Source organism: Haliotis rufescens, unplaced genomic scaffold (genome assembly GCF_023055435.1).
Source record: "Haliotis rufescens isolate VD_foot unplaced genomic scaffold, xgHalRufe1.0.p SCAF_24, whole genome shotgun sequence".
In the NCBI taxonomy this organism is placed as follows: domain Eukaryota; kingdom Metazoa; phylum Mollusca; class Gastropoda; order Lepetellida; family Haliotidae; genus Haliotis; species Haliotis rufescens.
The window spans coordinates 4,325,982-4,348,622 of record NW_025963935.1 but is presented as its reverse complement, the minus strand read 5'-3'; positions in this window follow the sequence as shown (position 1 = coordinate 4,348,622).

The window sequence follows — 22,641 nt, the reverse complement described above, 5'->3', positions numbered from 1 at the left end:
CTGGATTGTCTGGTCCAGACTCGATTATGTACAGACCGCCGTCATATAGCTGGAATATTGCTGAGTGCGGCGTTAAACAACAGGCAACCAACCAACCAACTTCACTGGAAAATACCACGCAAGTGCGTCCGCCGTCATGAGAAGGTTGAGCACATCCGAAACATAAAAATGTAAGTCAAAGCCTTTCAAAGTTGAAACCTAGGAGTAAAGTACTCGCATAAAGATTCTCCGTTAATTGCATCAGCGCTAGCGAAAGTCCCACCAAGAACACAATCGTGTCACAGCGACAGGTCACGTGACCGATATTGTCTATTCTCTTTGGGCCAAAATGAGATTGATCGAGATCCCTCGAAGACCACAGCACCATAAAACCGATTGAACTAGGAGCAGGATAGAATATATATCTTGTCCATTAGAACGGGGTCCATCAAGTCAGCGCTTGTTGTTCGCGCGTGTTACACTAGTACTCGATGCTAAGCTACTTGCGTTTAATGCCACTCGTTTTTACCGACATGTTTTTGTTTGTTTTTTGCACTGGGCGTCAGGTTCGAACGATGTTTTGCAAATTCATTTTATGTGAAAATGTGTATTTGAATTATGTTTTGGGTTTCTATTTGTTGTTTAACGCCCCACTCAGCAATACTCCAGCTACTGTAAATCATGAAATTAATTCGTCGCCAGATTAATGCGAGCGATCCCTCGCTTCAAACGCGTCATGAAATTAAAGCGAGTAGATCTGCCTTTGAACTTACCTGAATCCCACGGGTCTGTTATTGAAGTAAATGATTTAGGCGGAGAGAATGGCTGGACAAACACAGATATGTTTACGACGAATACTCAGCATTTTGTTTGTTTAAAAAAAATTAAAGATGATAAGATTTGAGAACAATTTGCTATTACCGCATTTCGGCATAGTGTTGTCAAGGTTACATAAACTACCAGAGTGGTATTCCTACATAGTTTGTCAATGTCAAGCTGGAGACATGTCAAACATGTTACGCCTCTTTTACCACCAGTGCAGAAATGCCACGGCATTGGACAATAAAGTTCTCGTTTCCACATTATGATAAGAGGGATCTAATCTACAGTGGGACTACATTTAATTTCAAAACACAGTAGGTTTATCTCCTAAATGGCATGCTACAGAATAACTAAACAGGTGAGATGAGGTGAAATGGGGTTTAATGTCGCGTTGAAGATTATTGTTCTCATTTAACGATGTACAGGCACGTGTGTGTGTGGCTGCTTGTGTAAGAGTGAATATTATCCTACCCTATTTTTTTATCCCGGGGATGAAAATCTCTAGTGTCAAATGTTGACATTTTTGCCTCAAAGCCCTCTCCTGGGTAAAGTTCAACTTTTCTGGATATGTTTTGTCCTTTAAGTAATTGAATACTTTGGAATACTCTGTTCCATCCATGGTTGATCAAATCAACTGACAATGTCAATGTCAAACCTCAAAGTCATGAAGTCATGTGATCAGCTGACAGCATGAATGTCATGACAGCATGCAATGCACGTGCAAAGGAAGTCTATCATAGGATAATATACACTGATTCAAGTTAGTGTAAAATATCACAGGATACATTTTCCTATTTCCACTAAGGTACGTTTCATTTGGATGAATTACCCTTAATGTTTCGTCATAACCTATCCCAGATTTCCCATACTAAGGTAGGATACTATACTCTAGAGTAAAACATCCCCTGGGATAATATTTAGGTGGGATATAATCCTTGCTTACACTTGTACTAGTCAGGACGTGTGTCGGTTTAAGAGTTCTAGCCCACTGAGATACCATAGATCAACATGGATACTCCAGTCACAGTATACTGACTCCGAGCCGATATAAAACCGTTTGTGTCAGTTGGTGGTTTTCTAAACAAGTCGTTGGGATTATGTTGGTAGAAAACATCACCAACACATCTCACTGCTTGTCGTTCGAGTGAATATGATTTTACGCCGCCTTAGCAAAAGTTCAGCAATATCACGGCGGGGGACTCTAGAAATGGGCGACTAACGGGATCTAGTGGTCAGGCCCGCTGACTCGGTTGATGCATGTCATCGTATCGCAATTGCGTGGATCAATGCTCATGATGTCAATCACTGGATTGTCTGGTCCAGACGCGATTACTTACAGACCGCCGTCATATAGCTGGAATATTGCTGAGTGCGACGTTAAACAACAAACCAACCAACCAAAACCAGAAATGGGCTTCAGATATTGTATTCAAGTGGGGAATCGAACCCGGGTCTTTGGCGTGATCAGCGAACGCTTTAGTCCTGGTCTCCCAACTGTTCTTGTTGTGAGAGGCGACTACATTAAACCGCGTGGCCAGACCCATTGGTTGGTTGAGTATCGTCGTTGTGAGAGGCTTCTACATTAAACCACGTGTCCAGACCCATTGGTTGGTTGAGTATCGTCGTTGTGAGAGGCTTCTACATTAAACCACGTGTCCAGACCCATTGGTTGGTCGAGTATCGTCGTTGTGAGAGGCGAGTACATTAAACCGCGTGGCCAGACCCATTGGTTGTTTGAGTATCGTCGTTGTGAGAGGCGACTATACATTAAACCACGTGTCCAGACCCATTGGTTGGTCGAGTATCGTCGTTGTGAGAGGCGAGTACATTAAACCGCGTGGCCAGACCCATTGGTTGTTTGAGTATCGTCGTTGTGAGAGGCGACTATACATTAAACCACGTGTCCAGACCCATTGGTTGGTCGAGTATCGTCGTTGTGAGAGGCGACTACATTAAACCACGTGGCCAGACCCATTGGTTGGTTGAGTATCGTCGTTGTGAGAGGCGACTACATTAAACCGCGTGGCCAGACCCATTGGTTGGTTGAGTATCGTCGTTGTGAGAGGCGACTATACATTAAACCACGTGTCCAGACCCATTGGTTGGTTGAGTATCGTCGTTGTGAGAGGCGACTACATTAAACCACGTGGCCAGACCCATTGGTTGGTTGAGTATCGTCGTTGTGAGAGGCGACTACATTAAACCGCGTGGCCAGACCCATTGGTTGGTTGAGTATCGTCGTTGTGAGAGGCGACTATACATTAAACCACGTGTCCAGACCCATTGGTTGGTTGAGTATCGTCGTTGTGAGAGGCGACTACATTAAACCACGTGGCCAGACCCATTGGTTGGTTGAGTATCGTCGTTGTGAGAGGCGACTACATTAAACCACGTGGCCAGACCCATTGGTTGGTTGAGTATCGTCATGGGATGTCATCGAATGTTGCTCATAATATCAACCACTGGTTTGTCTGGTCCAGACTTAATTATATACCACCATGACATAGTTGGAGTGCTAACAACAAAAACACATATGACTGCTATCCGTGCTGCAGTTCGGTAAACAAAACCAGACTCGACCCCGATACAGCTATCAACTATGACAACAACGACAGCAACGACAGCAACCAACGTCGTCAACGTTTAGTGTACACACTTCAGACTGTTCCAAGTGTATACGACACTTCATCAGGAGAATGCATCTCCATGTCATTAAGCAACACCCATGTGGTTTCTCAGTGGGAATATATACATGTAGATCCACAACAGCTTCTGCGTGTCCCGAGATCCAATGTATATACATTACACGACCTTGCATAATATTCCAATGAAGCGACGTCACTGCGAGGACATTCAGAGCGTTTCATGCCGAGCTAAACATATTTGTGCTGAACATATACTTGTCTTGACAACTGTATCTGCTGAAATATACATTCAGTGAGAGATACTAGAAAGCCATTCTATCTTACTCCTTGATAGAATGGACATTTCAAATTGAAATGATATTCTGATTCCACTGTTGATGGGACACCAACTGGACAGATGCGCTTTTTTCTTACTATAGATTTTCTAAATTCCTAACGTAATATTGTGATTACAACATCTATTTTTGCCAGTGAAATTCTATGGATACTTTCCAATAGATCTAAAACCCTAATAATATAAACTGATTTATATACTACATGTGTCAAGTTTAACAAAAATGAAAATTTAAACGAATAAAAACGATTAACATTGTCTACATCTTGAATCACTCAAACACATCCAACGCTATATTTAAACGGGGGCGCGGGTGGCCCAGTCGTCTAAGGCGCCGTTAGGAGTTGCGGCCCTTGGGCACTCCAGAAACCTATGATTGTGGGTTCGAATCCCGGTTCGCCCCATTATGTTTCTAGGTTTGTCAGCACCACACCCGTGCTCTTGGGTTTCACCAAAGTGGTAAACGTCTGAGACCTGCATCACTGCGGGCTTTCCTCCCACATTAAGCTGACACGCCGCGATATGACTGGAACACCGTTAAAAGCGGCGTTAAACCCAACTCACTCACTGTATTTAAACAATAAAGCGTTTACTTACCCAGCAACAACGTCCCTTATAGCTACATGATTCTGATAGTGACAGACCTTGGTGAGAATACTATTCCTGACACAAGAGCCCTATCCACTATTGTATCATTCTATTCACGTCTTGCTACGATGCTTTGAGTATTTCTACCCAGGAGAAGAAACTGTTTGCAGTAATTATCATAGACCCACTCTGCATCGGGTAAAGAATGCGATCCCCAGATTGTATGTCATCGTATCCCAAATGATTGATCGTTGTCCACAATGTCAATCACCGGAATGTCTGGTCGAGAATCGATTATTTTCCGGCAGCCGCCATATAACTGGAATCGTGAGGCGTTCAACAACAAACAAACAAACAAACAAACAAATCATTGCTGATCCTCAAACAGTTACTCGGATGTTCATTATATGTCGTATATATATGCTATATATCAATGTGCATGCACGTGTGTGTTGTATGTATATTGCTGCTTGTATTCGTCCGAACTACTGCTGATTTTAAAACGCCGCAATTTAACATGAATACCCCACTCAGACACAGTATACTGACTCCGAGCCGACCAGTCCTTGTTTTAGCCCCTTAATGCCGATCGCCAGACAGGGTAACAACAAGTACCATCTTTTAACGTCTTTTGGTATGACGCGGTCGGGGATCGAACCCGGAACTTCCGCTCTCCGGGCAGACGCTCTACCACTAGACCACGGAGGTGTTCATATGCAGGTTGAAGAGGGCATAGGTATATATGCTCATTGCACAAACAATCACCAAGGACAACGAAAACTGCTGCTGGAGGGATGAATTCATCGCCTGCCGCACGGACAGAAGCAATTTGTCCAACACAACTTTTTATGCTGATCTGCCTGTCTAATTTCGAGTATAATTGACGTACCCTATGATTGGTATATGGCGACGAGAAAATGCTCATGTCATTTCGTTTTCAAGAAGAAACTTTGTTTATCGGGACGGTTTCTTCCGCAGCACTCCATATTTCCCGTTAGTGAATCAGGGTTTCGTGTTTATGGTTAATTCTCCTCCAAGTGTTCATTAAACAATTGTTATATCCTAGGCATGTGTGTCTACATTATCATGCTCGTCGTCATTGAACCAAATTATTTTTGACACAATATGTTTAATTTTCAGCGGACAATATCTTAAAGTAGTGATATGATACAAAGAATGAGCTGTACTCAAAGAATACTTCTATATACGACTAATGTGTTTAAATATCTCTTTTATCTCAATTTTTTTTATAAATGCTTTTTTTCGGGACAAATTTACTTTTCAAACATGGTAGGGACCATGTGGTTGCACATTCGTGTCTTCTCGCCCCCATTGAACCAAATTATTTTTTACACAAAATTACCCAGCCACAGATTACATTTTACAAACTGTTGCAGGAATGAGTGATAGTCAAAATTTCAATTTTCAATTACATAAAAGGTCAACTCGGTATACTTTCTTTTGTCCCTCAGTTTATATAAACGTTCACACGTGACTGTTCAGAACGGATTATATAAGAATGAAGGAGAATTATGATCTTTTTAATACGTCTCATTTGTTTTTACAATTATACAATTGTCTACAGTTATTAAGAACCTTTACGTCGTACGCTACATAGAGCAGCCAGTGTGGGGGTATGATACTAAAACTTAGGCGTGACGTTGGTTGGTGTTTGTTGTTTAGCGCCGCACTCAGCAATATTCCAGCTATATAACGGCGGTCTGTTAATAATCTAGTCTGGACCACACAATCCACTGATTGACATCATGAGCATCGATCCACGCAATTGGGATCGATGACATGAATCAACCAAGTCAGCGAGCCTGACCACCCGATCCCGTTAGTTGCCTTTTACGACAAGCATAGTCGCGTTTTACGGCAAGTATGGGTTGCTGAAGACCTATTCTATCCCGGAATCTTCACTTACATCATTAGGCTACCCCACCCCCCTTGACGCATTTAAAGCACGGCTTGTCAGAACATTGTAAGACGATGTCTAATTATACAGTTCAGATTGTGTTTGAAGATCGGTAATGTATGCAAACAGCCTTTATTATGTCGACAAGACGAACACCGACATGAACCGCTTTTCTCCATTGTCTTGGCTTTCCAAAGACTTGTCGGTATGTTACAAAAGATGAATCGCGTCAATTATTTCCGAACGCCGGTGAATCAGTACTCCTTGGAGACAGCAGAGTTCAAATTGATCAAGTATACTTTACTTCATATCTGTCTGAATGTAAAATGTTATTACAGTAAAAGGCTTATACAATTCTCTAAGACATATCTTCACATTTAAGCGCACCCTTCGTCTTCTGATTAACGTTGATCAATCTTCTTTAGAAGATGCGTGCTCATATATAACTAAACCGTTAGGTTGGATTTCGGATAGTATGTCTCAAAGGGAACTTCGGCACTGTTTAACGTTATCAGGTCACGATGCACGTGAACTGCCTGCACTTTGTTACATCAGTGACATAATCTTGATCGCGACGTCAAACCATTTGACCTCACCTCAACCAGCCTATACTGACAGGCAAAAGAAAGTATACACCTATGTTTGATGGTGGCTAAAAGGTGAGTAAGTTGGGTTTAACGCTGCGTTTAACAGTATTCCAGTTATATCGCGGCGTGTCAGCTTAATGTGGGAGGAAAGCCCGAAGTGATGCAGGTCTCAGACGTTTACCACTTCGGCGAAACCCACGAGCACGGGTATGGTACTGACAAACCTAGAAACATAATCGGGGCGAACAGGGATTCGAACCCACAATCATAGGTTTCTGGCGTGCCCAAGGGACGCAACTCTGCACAGCGGCGCCTTAGACGCATTGGCCACCCGTGCCCCCTGGCTGAAAGGAGACAAACAAGAAAATTTAAGCCATGGTGACCACGACTACCTGATACGGGTATCATAGTTGTGTTTTGAACCTGAAATTCGCAGTGTTTCGGCCAAGTAACGTTTCTATAACGTTTGTGATTTTATGGTCAAATCCAATTTTCAAGGGCATACTTTCTTTTGCCCAGCAGTTGAGGCCCATAGCGGGAATAAGTGTGAAACTGGGACAATATATCTTTGTAACTATGGCAATTGGTGGAATCATACAGTTTGAGATAATAAACAAATTTGATTTTAAATATCTTAAATCAAATCTACAAGGGCTGCCGAGAGTAGCTGGTGTTTTCATTCTCTAAATGGAACGGGGCGGTCGGGTAGCCTAGTGGTTAAAGCGTTCGCTCGTCACGCCGCAGACTCGGGGTCGATTTCCGACATGGGTACAATGTGTGAAGCCAATTTCTGGTGTCCCCCGCCGTCATATTGCTGGAATATAGCTAAATGCGGCGTAAAACCACATTTACTCACTCACAAAATGGAACAGTAGAAACTATACCAATCTTTTCTCTCTGAACTTGTCTGAGGAAACATGGCGCGGCAGTTGCTTTAATCAAGAGATGCTGTTTATACCCAGTTTGATTCAACTCCTAAAGAGATCTTTGGGAGAGTGCAAACTCGCACTGGGTGATGACTACGAAAGCGACAAAACCGTTCCAAAATCATACATTTCTGCTTTAAACAGAGTCCTTGGTACGATTCCGACTATGTCATAAGCATGTGTTTATGAATCACTATCAAATAGTGATAACAGGTGATCGCAAAAAGGTAAGCATATGCTGACCTTCGGGGGCACCCATCAAACACACATGCAAAGGCAAGTCAATAAATCTTTCACCCGAAAAACAGTGGAACATATGCTACAAGCCAAAATAGGGAATTGCATCAGACATTATTTTGCCAAGCAGTTAAAAGTTGTCAAACATATACGACAGTCTCCAAATTTCACTAATGTACAATATCTTGGCCTAGGAGTACAATATGTCTGGACTTGTATGTACAAAGTCTTGACCTGAATAATGGACCATTGACCGCATAGCGTAGCCTTCCTTCAGAAGCAGCATGCCAAAACAGCCATGTATTCCAATATGCATATTGCCATCCTCGGATGCGGGGATGTGTCACGAGATGCTTTACAACGTCCTCAATCGTGATCTAAAGGAATTGGGTCAATCTCATTTCTGGCGAACGCAGTAACGAGTGTGAGATCCATGTAGGTTATGAAATACTGCATATAAAGCGCTGTCAACACGCATTCCGCCGGGTCACGGAGACGAGACAGGAGGCCCACACATAGCACGGACGACGTAAATCGAAGATGAATAGAGATGGTGCGTTTTGGCTATCTGTAACATGGATCCGTTTCTAAGAACGTTTCCGCGAAATAGACTGCATGCTTGCTAACCTGCAGATAAAGACCCTTAAATTGACAACTCACTTAGCTATGACCTCAAATGGACATTTCATAAACAAACAGCAAATGGAGCATGGCGCTTGGCAGACATATCGTTAATGAGTGAGTATGGTTTTATGCCGCTTTTAGTAATATTTCAGCAATACCGCGGTGATGACATATTAAGAAAAGAGCGGGGAATCGAACTCGCGCCTTCGGCGTGACGAGCGAACGATTTAACTACCAGGGTACCCAACCACCGCACTTTAAAGGGTTAATGACTCTTGGGGGCAAACGAGTGAGTGTGTTTGTACACTGTAATTAACAGCATCTCAGCCAGATCACCAGGAGTTGTTTTATCATTGTTATAAATAAATAAATAAATAAATAAATAAATAAATAAATAAATAACAATAAAATTAAAAAAATAACAGTTGATATTCAAAATAATGAATAGGTTGATTATTTCCCAAACGGATAAAAATCGTAAAGAAAACGCTAGTTGAAACCATCCATGGAGGTCAATTCGGCAAAACGCACCCGTCTTCGGAACATGTTTCCTGGACAGGAGGCAATACGTCTGCGTGTTCAACACTAGGGCGATCAATTAATTGTCCAGGGTCAATTGGGGTCAACGTTCTACACGTGAGATATAACACTGGCATAGCGTCAGGCTAAAGCACTGACATGTGCTCATATATTTGGGGACCGATGAAATTAATGATGGCTTCGGGTCACCGTCAAGGGCAGCTACTTGACCAGTCGGCTTTGTTTGACATGTAAACATGACATGCTCAAATGGACCTCGGCGATAAGTGATAAGTCGTCTTGGTTTTCGACACAATACAATCCCACAACCTCAAAGTAACGGACTGGTCAAGGCGGGTCCTGGTTGCATGATTTACTGGGGGAGGTTTCTGTTCAAGGTTGACCTTTGATAGATACCGGACCCTGCAAGGTCGGGGAGGGTTAGATAAAATATATTCTTTTGTATACGTTATGTAATTAACATGGCTTAAACTCAGGTTTTGGGATTAAGGTCGAATTATCGGTAATTTCAAGACATTAAAATTCCAAATGAGTGAGTGAGTTAGGTTTTACGCCGCTTTTAGCAATATTCCAGCAATATCACGGCGGAGGACACCAGAAATGGGCTTCACACATTGTACCCATGTCGGGAATCGAACCCGGGTCTTCAGCGTGACGAGCGAACGCTTTAACCACTAGGCTACCCGACCGCCCCTAAATTCCAAATGAGAAAACGGAGGAGAAGTGTGACCAACAAACATCCTATAGTAGACATGTGGATATTATAATTGTTCCACGATACACAACACTGGTATTTAAATAGAATCTTATTATCTCTGTCAAAAAACCCTGAACATCCGGGCTAGAATAAGTCTTCAACAACCCATGTTTGCCGTAAAAGGCGACTATGCTTGTAGTAAGAGGCGACTAACGTGATCGGGTAGTCAGTCTCGCTGACTTGGTTGATGCATGTCATCATATCCCAATTGCCCTGATCGATGCTCATGATGTCAATCATTTGATTATCTGGTCCAGACTCAATTATTTACAGACCGCCGTCATATAGCTGGAATATTGCAGAGTGCGACGTAATACAACAAATAACCTAACCTATTTCTATCAACAGTTGAGTGGTACAACTTGTATTTGCGCCCAGTATCGAGTTCACCTACGAGTTTATAATAATTCAAATACGATTCCCAATTTCAAACGACCCGTGAAGATTCCAGGTCTAGAGCAACCCATGCTTGCCGTAAAAGGTGACTATGCTTGTCGTAAAAGGCGACTAACAGGATCGGGTGGTCAGGCTCGCTGACTTGGTTGATGCATGTCATCGATCCCAAATGCGTGGATCGATGCTCATGATATTAATCACTGGATTGTCTTGTCCGGACTCGATTATGTACAGACCGCCGTCATATAGCTGGAATATTGCTGAGTGCGGCGTTAAACAACAAACCAACCAACCAACCCACTTTCAAACGGAATGACGCAACACTGGCCTTAGTTAAGCAGAGTCGGTGTTTGCATTGCAATCATCACAGTTTGTGGGCAGCCATACAACGTCACGTCACGTGACACCCCGGTGAAATGGACGCCGCTATCAGTACTACAAAGATAACGTTACTTATGAAATGTACAATCGAAATCCGTGCCGAAATGCCAGTCATTCCTATAGTAATGTGTGTTTCATTACTGAAATGTACACATGAAATGCACTCTCCCCGTTCCTAATATATAACATTGATGTGATATTGATCAGCTTTAGGTATGTTGTGATTACCGTAAAGCCAGTGGCAGGAAGACACTGTGATTAATGAAATGTACAAAGGACTACGTGCCCAAATGCCAGTCATTCTTGTGGTAGTGCGTCTCATTTCTGAAATGTACATATGAAATGCACGCCTCTCGTTCTTAATATAACATTGATGAGACATTGATATTCCTTAAAATTGGTATGTGGTGATTTTCCTAAAACCTAGTGAACTCGTTATCTGAGTATATAACCTTCCTATTGCGGGACATTGTAATAAAGACGTTGTATATCCAAAGAACGATCTCCCTTGTTCATCACGCCAACTTCTAAATGCCAGTGAGTGAGTGAGTGAGTGAGTGAGGGGGGAGTGAGTGAGTGAGTGAGTGAGTGAGTGAGTGAGTGAGTGAGGGTGGGAGTGAGTGAGTGAGTGAGTGAGTGAGTGAGTGAGTGAGTGAGTGAGTGAGTGAGTGAGTGAGTGAGTGAGTGAGTGAGGGAGTGAGGGTAGGGGTGAGTGAGTGATAGAGTGTGTGAGTGAGTGAGTGAGTGAGTGAGTGAGTGAGGGGGGAGTGAGTGAGTGAGTGAGTGAGGGTGGGAGGGAGTGAGTGAGTGAGTGAGGGAGTTTTGAGTAAGTCCAGATCCAGATTCGGTTATTTGCGGACAGCCGTCATGTAGCTGGAAATTTTGTTCACTTCTGTGTTAAACGACAAACAAATAAAACAAACGATTAATCGCGTAAGCTTGTTGCTAAACAGTTTCTGTGAGGCCCATTGCAAAGGTTCTAAAGTGAGTGAGTGAGTGGGTGAGTGAGTGTGTGACTGTGTGAATATAGTGAGTGGAGTGTTTGTTTGTTTGTTGTTTAACGCCGCACTCAGCAATATTCCAGCTCTGTGACGGCGGTATGTTCATAATCGAGTCTGGACCAGACAATCCAGTGATTGACATCATGAGCATCGATCCACGTGATCGGGATACGATGACATTCATCAACCAAGTCAGCGAGCCTGACCACCCGATCCCGTTAGTCGCCTTTTACGACAAGCATAGTCGCCTTTTACGACAAGCAGGGGTTGCTGCAGACTTATTCCACCCCGGATCGTCACGGGTCACGAGCGAGACACATTCAACATTGAAAGTGGACCTACTTGATGCCATTTATCCTTACGGTTCTGTCAGACAGTTTACAGAACACCTGACACAATGACAATTGCAGTCTGCATCTTGACGCTTCCCCCCCTTACTTAAAATATAAATTGCCAGGTCAACCCCGAATTCGAAGGGAGTGAATTATCGTGCTGTCGATATGACATTTTAGCAAACAACAACAACAACAACAACCATATATCTGTCATGCATGTCGATCTCATCTTTTATGAATAGCATTATTTTTTAGATTTTTTATTTCGCAGTTTCCCTTGGCTTGGCGGTGGTGAGCGCACGACTAAACAATGCTCATAAAGCTAGTGTCAGGAGCTAGCCTGGCGCTCGGCATTAAGGGGCTAAAACAAGGACTGGTCGGCTTGGAGTCAGTATACTGTGTCTGAGTGGGGTATTCGGTGACTGTGTACGTTTGTGTAAACCAAAATCGGTCTAATAAAGCTTGGGAAAAGAATTGAATTTGCAACCACGTGAACCCTGCCATGTTTGAAATGTTTCTGGACAAAAGGATGTCTTAAAAAGTGTGCACTATGCCAATTTAGTCTGCCATTACAAGCAGATTTTACATTTCCCTGGATCACGGTAATACATGTCAGTTTTTAAGTTTATAGGCGATTACCACCAAAATACTAATTTTCATGTCTGTACAAATTTCCCCTTGTTAAAAAACTACAATTCTTTTTTTTCTAAAATAACAGGTAACCAAACAATTGTGTACTCAAACAGTAATTCTCTTCTTGTTGTCCAAAAAGTGTTAAATTATAGATCTGGGTAATTTTCTATCTTATCTGCTAAATTGTCAAACAAATTGGAAAACAGAAACGGACCAAGAACACCCCCCTGACGTACAACAACGTTACACTCAAAAGTTTCCGAAAAGAACATGAACATCTTTAATACAACCGTGTTCACTATCAAAAACGGATTTAATAGATACCAAAAGCCTTTTTTAGAAAAATCAGCATATGAGTTACGTTTTTTGTTTGACAGCAATCGATTTACCAAATAATGAGAATATTTATATACAGTACACCAGAAGACTAGTCTGTTATTTAAAATTGCTATGTAATGCATATGTTTACTAAAAACGCTAAGTACTGTAATTTCTCCATAATTAAAGGTAAAATGTAAATCATCTTTTTATGAAGCGGAACGATAAATCCTACAGACCATGTATTTTGGAAAAGACGTGCTGTCAAAACTGTCATTAAACCAAATGGTATTATATTGAGGGTCAAAAGAAAGTATACTGAGTTTGTTTTTTGTGTAATTGAAAATTGAAAGAACTGTTGTTAATATTGATTATGTCAATTTAACCATCACTCATTCCTGCAACAGATTGTAAAACGTAATCTGTGGCTGGGTAATTGTGTGTAAATTCTGTAATTGCAATGTTGTTGAGGATGAAATACACTTTTTTGCTGAATGTTCTCTCTATACAGATTTACGCTATGATTTATGGAATTTAGCTTCTCAATCAACTCCAAACTTTATACAGATGTCCGCTGCCGATCAGACCGTGTTCTTTATGCGGAACAATAAGGTGGTCAGAACCCTAGCCGCGCTTCTTCACCACATGTATGAGCGAAGACCACTGTGTCTTTCGTCTCTACCAACTTAGTTCCATGTATCAGAAGTAAATCCATCAATATCATAGCTATGGTCATCATTGCTCTCCAAGTCCTGCTATTTACTTATATCAATAATATTTACATACTTAAGAACATTACTACACTAGGGACACCACGTGTGGATTTATATCATCAAGTACTGGGTCTCTGGCTTGAACTCTCCGCCCGAGAACATCTCACAGATGCTCTATAGGGACATGTCCGGGGACTCAGCGGCCAGGCCAACGTCCGTATGTCATCTGGTCGGAGGTAATCGGTGGAGACCTTGGCATGATTGGCTGGCATTGTCATCTTGCTGTGCAAAATGTCTGCGGATAATTCCAGCGAATGGAACAACCAGGGGACGCAACATATCGTCAACACGTCACTGGTCAGTCAGATGTCAATTTACAATAACCAAAACAGTTCACCTACTATGTGTTATACTGCCCACACCATAACTCTACCGCCCCTATACTTATCATGGTAAAAGAATTGTTGCCCTTGCATACCGCTCGCCGCTACGTCGCCAATCACGTTTTCTGCTATCTGTGAAACCTTGATTTGTCTGTGAACATGGTGAGTGAGTGAGTGAGTGAGTTGGGTTTAACGCCGCTTTTAACAGTATTCCAGTTACATCGCGGCGTGTCAGCTTAATGTGGGGGAAAGCTCGAAGTGATGCAGGTCTCAGACGTTTACCACTTCGGTGAAACCCACGAGCACGGGTATGGTGCTGACAAACCTAGAAACATAATCGGGGCCAACCGGGATTCGAACCCACAATCATAGGTTTCTGGCGTGCCCAAGGGACGCAACTCTGCACAGCGAATCGCGGCGCCTTAGACGACTGGGCCATTGAACATGGTGTAACGCCATCTAGTATTGCCTAGCCCTCTCCAGTCTTTGCCATCTATTGTAAGTTGTAAGGTTCACATCCTTTAGAGGACGCCTTGCTTTTAGGTGGGCTGGATGGAGCCCGCGTTTAACGGTAGACGTTGAAATTCGCCTTCCAGTTATTTACGGAATTATCTTTTGATAAGAGGGGCAGATTGGAATCTAGTGATGTGGGCAATAAATGTAATGGGACGATGTTGTCTCTTTCACAACGAAATATGTTACGCTGACTCACTGACTCACTAAATCAAGAACTAACTTACTCACTCAAGAACTCACTCAAGAACTCACTCACTCAAGAACTCACCCAAGAACTCTAGAACTCAAGAACTCACTGACTCACGCACTCACTCACTCAAGAACTCTTGCAATGTCCCTCATAGAAACTGTTTCACACAGAACGGAACAAAATTCCAGCTATGACGGCTGTCCGTATATAACCGAGTCTGGATAAGTAAATCCAGTGACATTATGAGCAACGAATCCAAGCTTTCAACCACGTCACCGTGCCTGACCACCCGATCCATTTGTCCACTCATACGGCCAGCCTAGATTGCTGGGAACGTACAGCTTTAACCGGAAACCCTAAAGGCTGACGATTGATTGATTCCGTGAAATAAGGTGGCGGTCTTTTAATAATCGAGTCCAGTTAATGATATCATGATCTACGTAATTGGGATTCGACGGCATGCATTAACCAAGTCGGCGAACTGACCGCATAGTCGCCTCGTATGGCGTGCATGGGTTGCTGAGACTCATTCTAACCCGGATCTTCACGTGTCTGAAGTAACTCAACGTTTGCCGTGGAGATCAGGTGGCCGTGTTCGGCACCTAGACCCCCTGAGAGTATCTTGGACTGCGGTCCTGCCCGACACTAAGGAACGTGTGTGTCTTCTTAGATGAGTTTACTTTGCTCGAAATATGACTGTTCACTCAGCAGTGAATGGTTACCCGGTAGGACGAAATGGTAATGGGAATGTTGACCTTCTAACGCCTCCCTGGCAACCATGGGTTGTATACTCCCCAGGGAGTTGAGACTGAAAATTGAGTGCACACTGATCTATTGGCCGAGGTACTAATGTGGGTGTAGCATACACATTGGTTGTTGTTGTTGTTGTCGTCGTCGTCTTTGTTGTTGTTGTTGTTGTTGTTATTGTTATTATTATTATTATTATTATTATTATTATTATTATTATTATTATCATAGTTGTTGTTTATGATGATTAAGATGGTGATCATGATCATGATGGTGGTGATGGTGGTGGTGATAGTGGTGATGGTGGTGATGGTGGTGATGGTGGTGATGTTGATCATGATGATGGTGATGGTGGTGTTGGTGGTGATGGTGATGATGGTGATAGTGATGATGGTGATGGTGATGGTGGTGATGGTGGTGTTGGTGGTGATGGTGATGATGGTGATAGTGATGATGGTGATGGTGATGGTGGTGATGGTGGTGGTGATGATTGTGGTGATGATGGTGGTGATGATGATGATGATGATGATGATGATGATTGTGGTGGTGACGACGACGACAACGACAATGGTGATTAAATATGGCCTGAGTTTTCACACCATATAATAGCTTCCTGACTATTTTAAGACGTGATGCCTCAGGTCATAACAAATTTGAATACGACACAGTAAGCCCCATTTCTTTTAGATATTTTGGATTCTAATCTATCGTTTAGTACTCAACAATAGTTCATTTTCAACCCGTTTAGCTCGGCACTTTCGTTTTAAGCTAGAAATATCTGCCCTATCTCGTTCGCGGGTCGGAAATAGCCGAGTAATTTGCATTGAAGACGGCGATCCTGAGTTAAATATACTCGACACGGGCACTACCGTGTAAGACAGGAGCCCCAATTTGGTCAGAGTTTTATACAGCTTTATTCGGTTATTTACAAAATGTGGCAGTTCACTGACATGGTATTTTAACCGTATCGATCCCATGCTAGAGGCCGTCAGAAGATGTTTTTTTGTAACGGGGAAAAGGGCCTTAAAAAATGCTTCCAAAGTATAACTGATGGAGAATGAAGTGACACAACTCGGAGTGGATTGTTGTCAGTGGAAACACGGTAACAGCCCGTGGCTACTCTCTACGTCGCTACAAAAAACCTCTTCTTTATTACAGCACGTAATTTGGAGTTTGCGAACGTCTGAAGATTTGGACAACAAGGCTGTGGATATTGTCAAACATCATGTTACGGCGCTTCTACGCATCAGCGCAATGTCGATGTAATAGGGTGTCCTTTTGGGAGTTTTTGGTTAAGAATTTGAGGTGAAAACGTTATGTAATTGTGAGTTAAGCACACAAAATGAGGAATATTATTTATTTATTTGTGTGCATGGAGGTATGAACGTTAAAACATGTGAGCACACTGTGTAAATCCGTCAAAGTAAAATATAAAATAATTCGTAAAAATAAATAAGTCAATAATAACTTCGAAGACTGATTATTTAATCATTGAGACATAAAAGGAACTGTAGATGAATTAATCTGTGTCATCGTTCACTACAATAACAACAAACCCCGCCCACACTTTCAACAGCTAATCAGGAAACAGTCGTCCGCTAGTGGGCGTGGCCTAAAAGTATTTGGGTTTCAGCTGACATAAACGTTAGCCAATAAAATGCCAGGGAATCAATAGACGGATTCTGTGGGCTAAACGACGCTACAAGTCACGAATACAAGCTTAATACACTGATAGGCTAATCAATAAGCTTACAAGCCACACACTATACTTTCAGGCTAAACAATACATTCACAGGCCTAACAATATACGTGCACGCCAAACAATACCCTAACAGGCCTAACAATATACTTGCAAGCCACACAATACCCTGACATGCCTAACAATATACTTGTAAACCAAACAATACCCTTACAGGCCTAACAATATACTTGCAAGCCAAACAATACCCTAACAGGCCTAACAATATACTTGCAAGCCACACAATACCCTAACAGGCCTAACAATATACTTGCAAGCCACACAATACCCTAACAGGCCCAACAATATACTTGTAAGCCAAACAATACCCTAACAGGCCTAACAATATACTTGCAAGCCAAACAATATCCTAACAGGCCCAACAACATACTTGCAAGCCACACAATACCCTAACATGCCAAACAATATACTTGCAAGCCACACAATACCCTAACATGCCTAACAATATACTTGCAAGCCAAACAATACCCTAACAGGCCTAACAATATACTTGCAAGCCAAACAATACCCTAACAGGCCTAACAATATACTTGCAAGCCACACAATACCCTAACATGCCCAACAATATACTTGTAAACCAAACAATACCCTAACAGGCCTAACAATGTACTTGCAAGCCAAACAATACCCTAACAGGCCTAACAATATACTTGCAGGCCAAACAATCCGCGTACAAGCTAAACAATACGCATGGAGACTAAAATACACGCGCAAAAGCTAAACAGGCTAAAACCTTTACACGCTAAACAATATGCATACACGCTAAATCATACGCTAACATGCTAAACAATATGCTTACACACTAAATCATACGCTAACACTCTAAACAATATGCTTACACACTAAATCATACGCTAACATGCTAAACAATATGCTTACACACTAAATCATACGCTAACATGCTAAACAATATGCTTACACACTAAATCATACGCTAACACTCTAAACAATATGCTTACACACTAAATCATACGCTAACATGCTAAACAATATGCTTACACGCTAAATCATACGCTAACATGCTAAACAATATGCTTACACACTAAATCATACGCTAACACTCTAAACAATATGCTTACACACTAAATCATACGCTAACATGCTAAACAATATGCTTACACACTAAATCATACGCTAACAGGCTAAACAATATCCGAGAAGGCTAAACAATATCCGAGAAGGCTAAACAATATCCGAGAAGGCTAAACAATATCCGAGAAGGCTAAACAATATCCGAGAAGGATAAACAATTCACAAAACAAAAGCCCATGTGCAACACTCTCATCTGTATGCACTGACATGTGTGAAGCGTACCAAACAAATGTTTTCAGGGTTGTGACTCGCTTGTCATTCTTTAGTTAACGAAGATGTGTTAACGTGAAAAAATATCTTTGAATACTGTGGGTTTGCGAAAAATATAATGTGGCGTGATACACAATCGGGACCTAGAAAGCTCGCAAGTGACAAGCAAAACGTTGGTATCAAGCCATATTAAACTTGATTTTGGCAGGTATGGTTTCAAGGGAGCAAGATGGCAGAATTTGATCATAAACATATTCGGAGAACAAATTTCAAACTTTTTATTTGTCCATTTGGCAAAAGCTAGTTTAACTAATGTCGTTTTGAATACTTAACCACGTGTAGACGGACGTGAAGGCAATTATCAGTGTAATGCGATATGGAAAAGAATCCTTTTATAAGATAAATATCACAGAATGTCTACGCTCTCAGCAATATTCCAGCTAGTTAACGGCGGTTTGTAAATAATCATATCTGGACCAGAGAATCCAGTGATTGATACCATGAGCATCGATCCACGCATTTGGTCAGCGACCACCAAATCCCATTAGTCGCCTCTTACGACAAGCATGGGTTGCTGAATACCATTTCTAATCCGGATCTTCACGGGTCTCAAATTTTGTCGCCCGGGTAGTCTTGATACGGGTAACCTGATTGCGTCAACCTCTGACGTCACCTTCACAGATAACCGTCCAATCAAAATAAAGGATGCGTGGGTTGTGGGATACCAGTATGTTAATGATGCGCTTAGGTTCTAATGACGTCATTAGCTGTTTCATACAACTGAATTCAATGATATGTCAGATAATTAGGAGATAAACATACTGTGTTTTCAATGTAGAGCTAGGTTACCTGTAGATTTAACCCCGCTAAATTGAATTTGGAAACGAACGCGCAGAGTGAGGTTTCAAATGTTTAATTTAGCGCGGTCACAGTCGTATATAGAAAGCGCCAAAATTCCAAGTTCTCAGTTGTCTCCAAAACGTATATACATTCCCTCTGTTGATTTCTGTCATGTTTTTTTGGACGAAAGGTATTGCCACACATCCTTTGAATATTGTAGTAACCGCATCTGTGCATTTTGTAACCTGTTATTGTAGATATAATTTTTTAAATATGCCTACCGACAATGACTGAAAAAAGTACTATTCTTTCCCGCGGTGATGCGGCCGTCAAACCAGCTGTTTCAATCAGAGGGGGTTTATTGTGATTTAATAGCCTCTGATTGACCAATCAGAATCGAGTAAATTCCAAATTCATGGTAGAATTTGGATTTACGTACACGTTAATGTATCATTTATGTTCGATTTAAAAAAAATATTGATATGCAGCAAAAGTATGATTAATATGCTTTCATACTGGGTTGTTAAGAAGTAACACAATACAAAAGACGTTTATAAATTCCAAAGAGACGCCGTGGTGACGTACAAATCTCCTGTTATCATGGAATTTATACGTGTAAGTTCAGAGTGAGTGAGTGAGTATGGTTTTACGCCGCTTTTAGCAATATTCCTGCAATATCACGGCGGGGGACACCAGAAATGGGCTTCACACATTGTACCCATGTCGGGAATCGAACCCGGGTCTTCGGCGTGACGAGCGAACGCTTTAACCACTAGGCTACCCGACCGCCCCCTTTAAGTTCAGAAGTTGTCTTGCTCCATAACTGTTCTGAATGATAAGTCCATGGGTGTATAGTAATTCTATCCTTATAATAGGCAAGTCTAGATAAGCGGACAGTCAAAGGACTCCAGTTTCTTATTATTTATATAATCTAGAAATTATGATTTAAACTTATACTTTTTGCCTGAGGGACTTGAGCAAGTCTAGTTCAGAAGTTGCACATGTCCCTAGTGTTGACGCAGAAAGCAATCACTAGGGATCTTAGGGGCTGGGATTAATTGTAACCTTGCTTTCGTGTACTTTTTCCATATGCATTTAGTCTCAAGTTCCTAATGAAACGGACAAATTCCTTGCATCGTTTCAGATAAAGAGCTCAGAAATTTAGCACCGCCACTCCAATTATTCTATTCTGATATTTTATGAGGTCCGCGTTTCGACTGCAATAATTGAGCATGTAAGACATTAAAACTTTCCAGTCTGTCGTCTTTGAACTCGTTATAAATCCGTTACTTAGCAACGTGTCTCGATGACTATCTGGGAAATTACTGTTTTGCACTACAAAGTGTTGTTAGTCAAGACATGTAAGCCTAGCCACTCAAATCAACCATACCACTAAGTCTGGGATAGATATGGAGATTTGACTGTTTTAGATATAGATACTAGTTTACATTTTGCGTGTATTGTGATTTCTGAATTCGTTAAACGTTAATTTGAAGGGGTGCATAATAGGAATTTATGATTGAACATTCAGCAATTTCCTGGAATGAGGAAAACGACTTTTCGTCTTAAGTGTCCATTGCTAGCGTCGGTCTCTCACTAAAGAACATCTTCCCGAGGCAAGATAGTCAACTGACTTTAAAAGTCCAGTTTCCACCTTTGCCGAACTAGGCTGGAATTCCTGGGCTCGATCGTAGCGCCACTAGTGGCTATTACGAGTTATGTCCCTTCTATGCCTCTCCTGTGGACCAATCAGATGCCAACCCTCGTATCACTTGCGGGAAACAAGTTCATGCGGTAATACAGAACGGGAAAAGCTCACCTTTCCGCGAACACCTGGCGTCATGGGCGAGGTGAAGTGGGGTTTGACGTAAAAAAATATTGCACGTATATAGCGACGCGCTTGACAGGGTAACAACAAGTACCATCTTTTAACGTCTTAACGTCTTTAACGTCTTAAACGTCTTTAACGACGCGGCCGGGGATCGAACCAACGACCTTCCGCTCTCCGGGCAGGCGCTCTACCACTAGACCACGGGGGCGGTGATGGTGTCATCACCAGTAAGATATGATACAATGCCTTTACTTCAGATTTCTAAGGTTTATAAAAATAGTTCTGTATTTTTATTACAAATCGTGCATGGAAGAACGTCCGCTTATTGATAGCATAGTTTTGACAAACGTTGGTACAGGAAGTATAAATTCAGATAAGATGTTTGACTCCACAGGTATCGTTGCGCATTTTAGAAGAAGATCTGTTCCTTCATCAATCGAGGAGAGATACATTTCTTTATCATATAATGGGTAGGTTTCTTGGCAGGATAAAGCCAACGGATAAAATCGATATCCGTTGGGGACATATGAGGATAGAGATGCAAATATCAAAGGTCAAGTAGGGACTACTTTCAGTGTTTATAAACAAACATGGCGTTGCCCTCGTCATTCGGCGATCGAGTCAGAATTAACCATCGGGAATCTGGATAAACAAAAGGGATAATTGCTATCATTATCAAAAGAACAGTCTAATATACTGAAAATCAGTGTCCAATCGTGACGTAGCTAAGGCATTTTATAAGTTTTGGCAACTTTGGAGATATAAATTTCGAAACAATTTTGCGAGGGCACTAGGCCTAGCCAAGCGGGATCACTAGCCACATCTGTGCTTGTCGAGCTCTGCGGCTTGAAACCTTTTCCACAAATTAAAATGGTTGGATTTTGCCGAAATATGTTTGAATTGTTACCTTGTTTCGTTTTATCGCTGTGTGTACACATGACTGCACTTAACGTTATGACAGAACAGGCCGACTGTCAACAACGACTGAACGTGGCCGGGACGTTATAGACTTTTATAGACTAGGGTTAGAGTAGCTTCCCTCTGACAAAAGGCAGTTACTCTAGCGGACTGACCGATGGATTGCCGCGAAAGGCAATTAAAAACAACTGTTGCTTCGCCACTGCATAAGAAACAGATTTCAGTTGGAACTGTATTGGCTACTGTCACTGTCCGACTGACACACCACTTACCCTGTGACGTAATAAACATTAATGCGCGCATTCCAGAAAAATGTTTCGGTAATGTTTGTGAGAGAGGGAAAGCTATTTTCAAGCACAGAATTAAAGAATGACATTATATAATATGGAGGTTATCACGCTTGTGTTTGGGGATGGTAAAT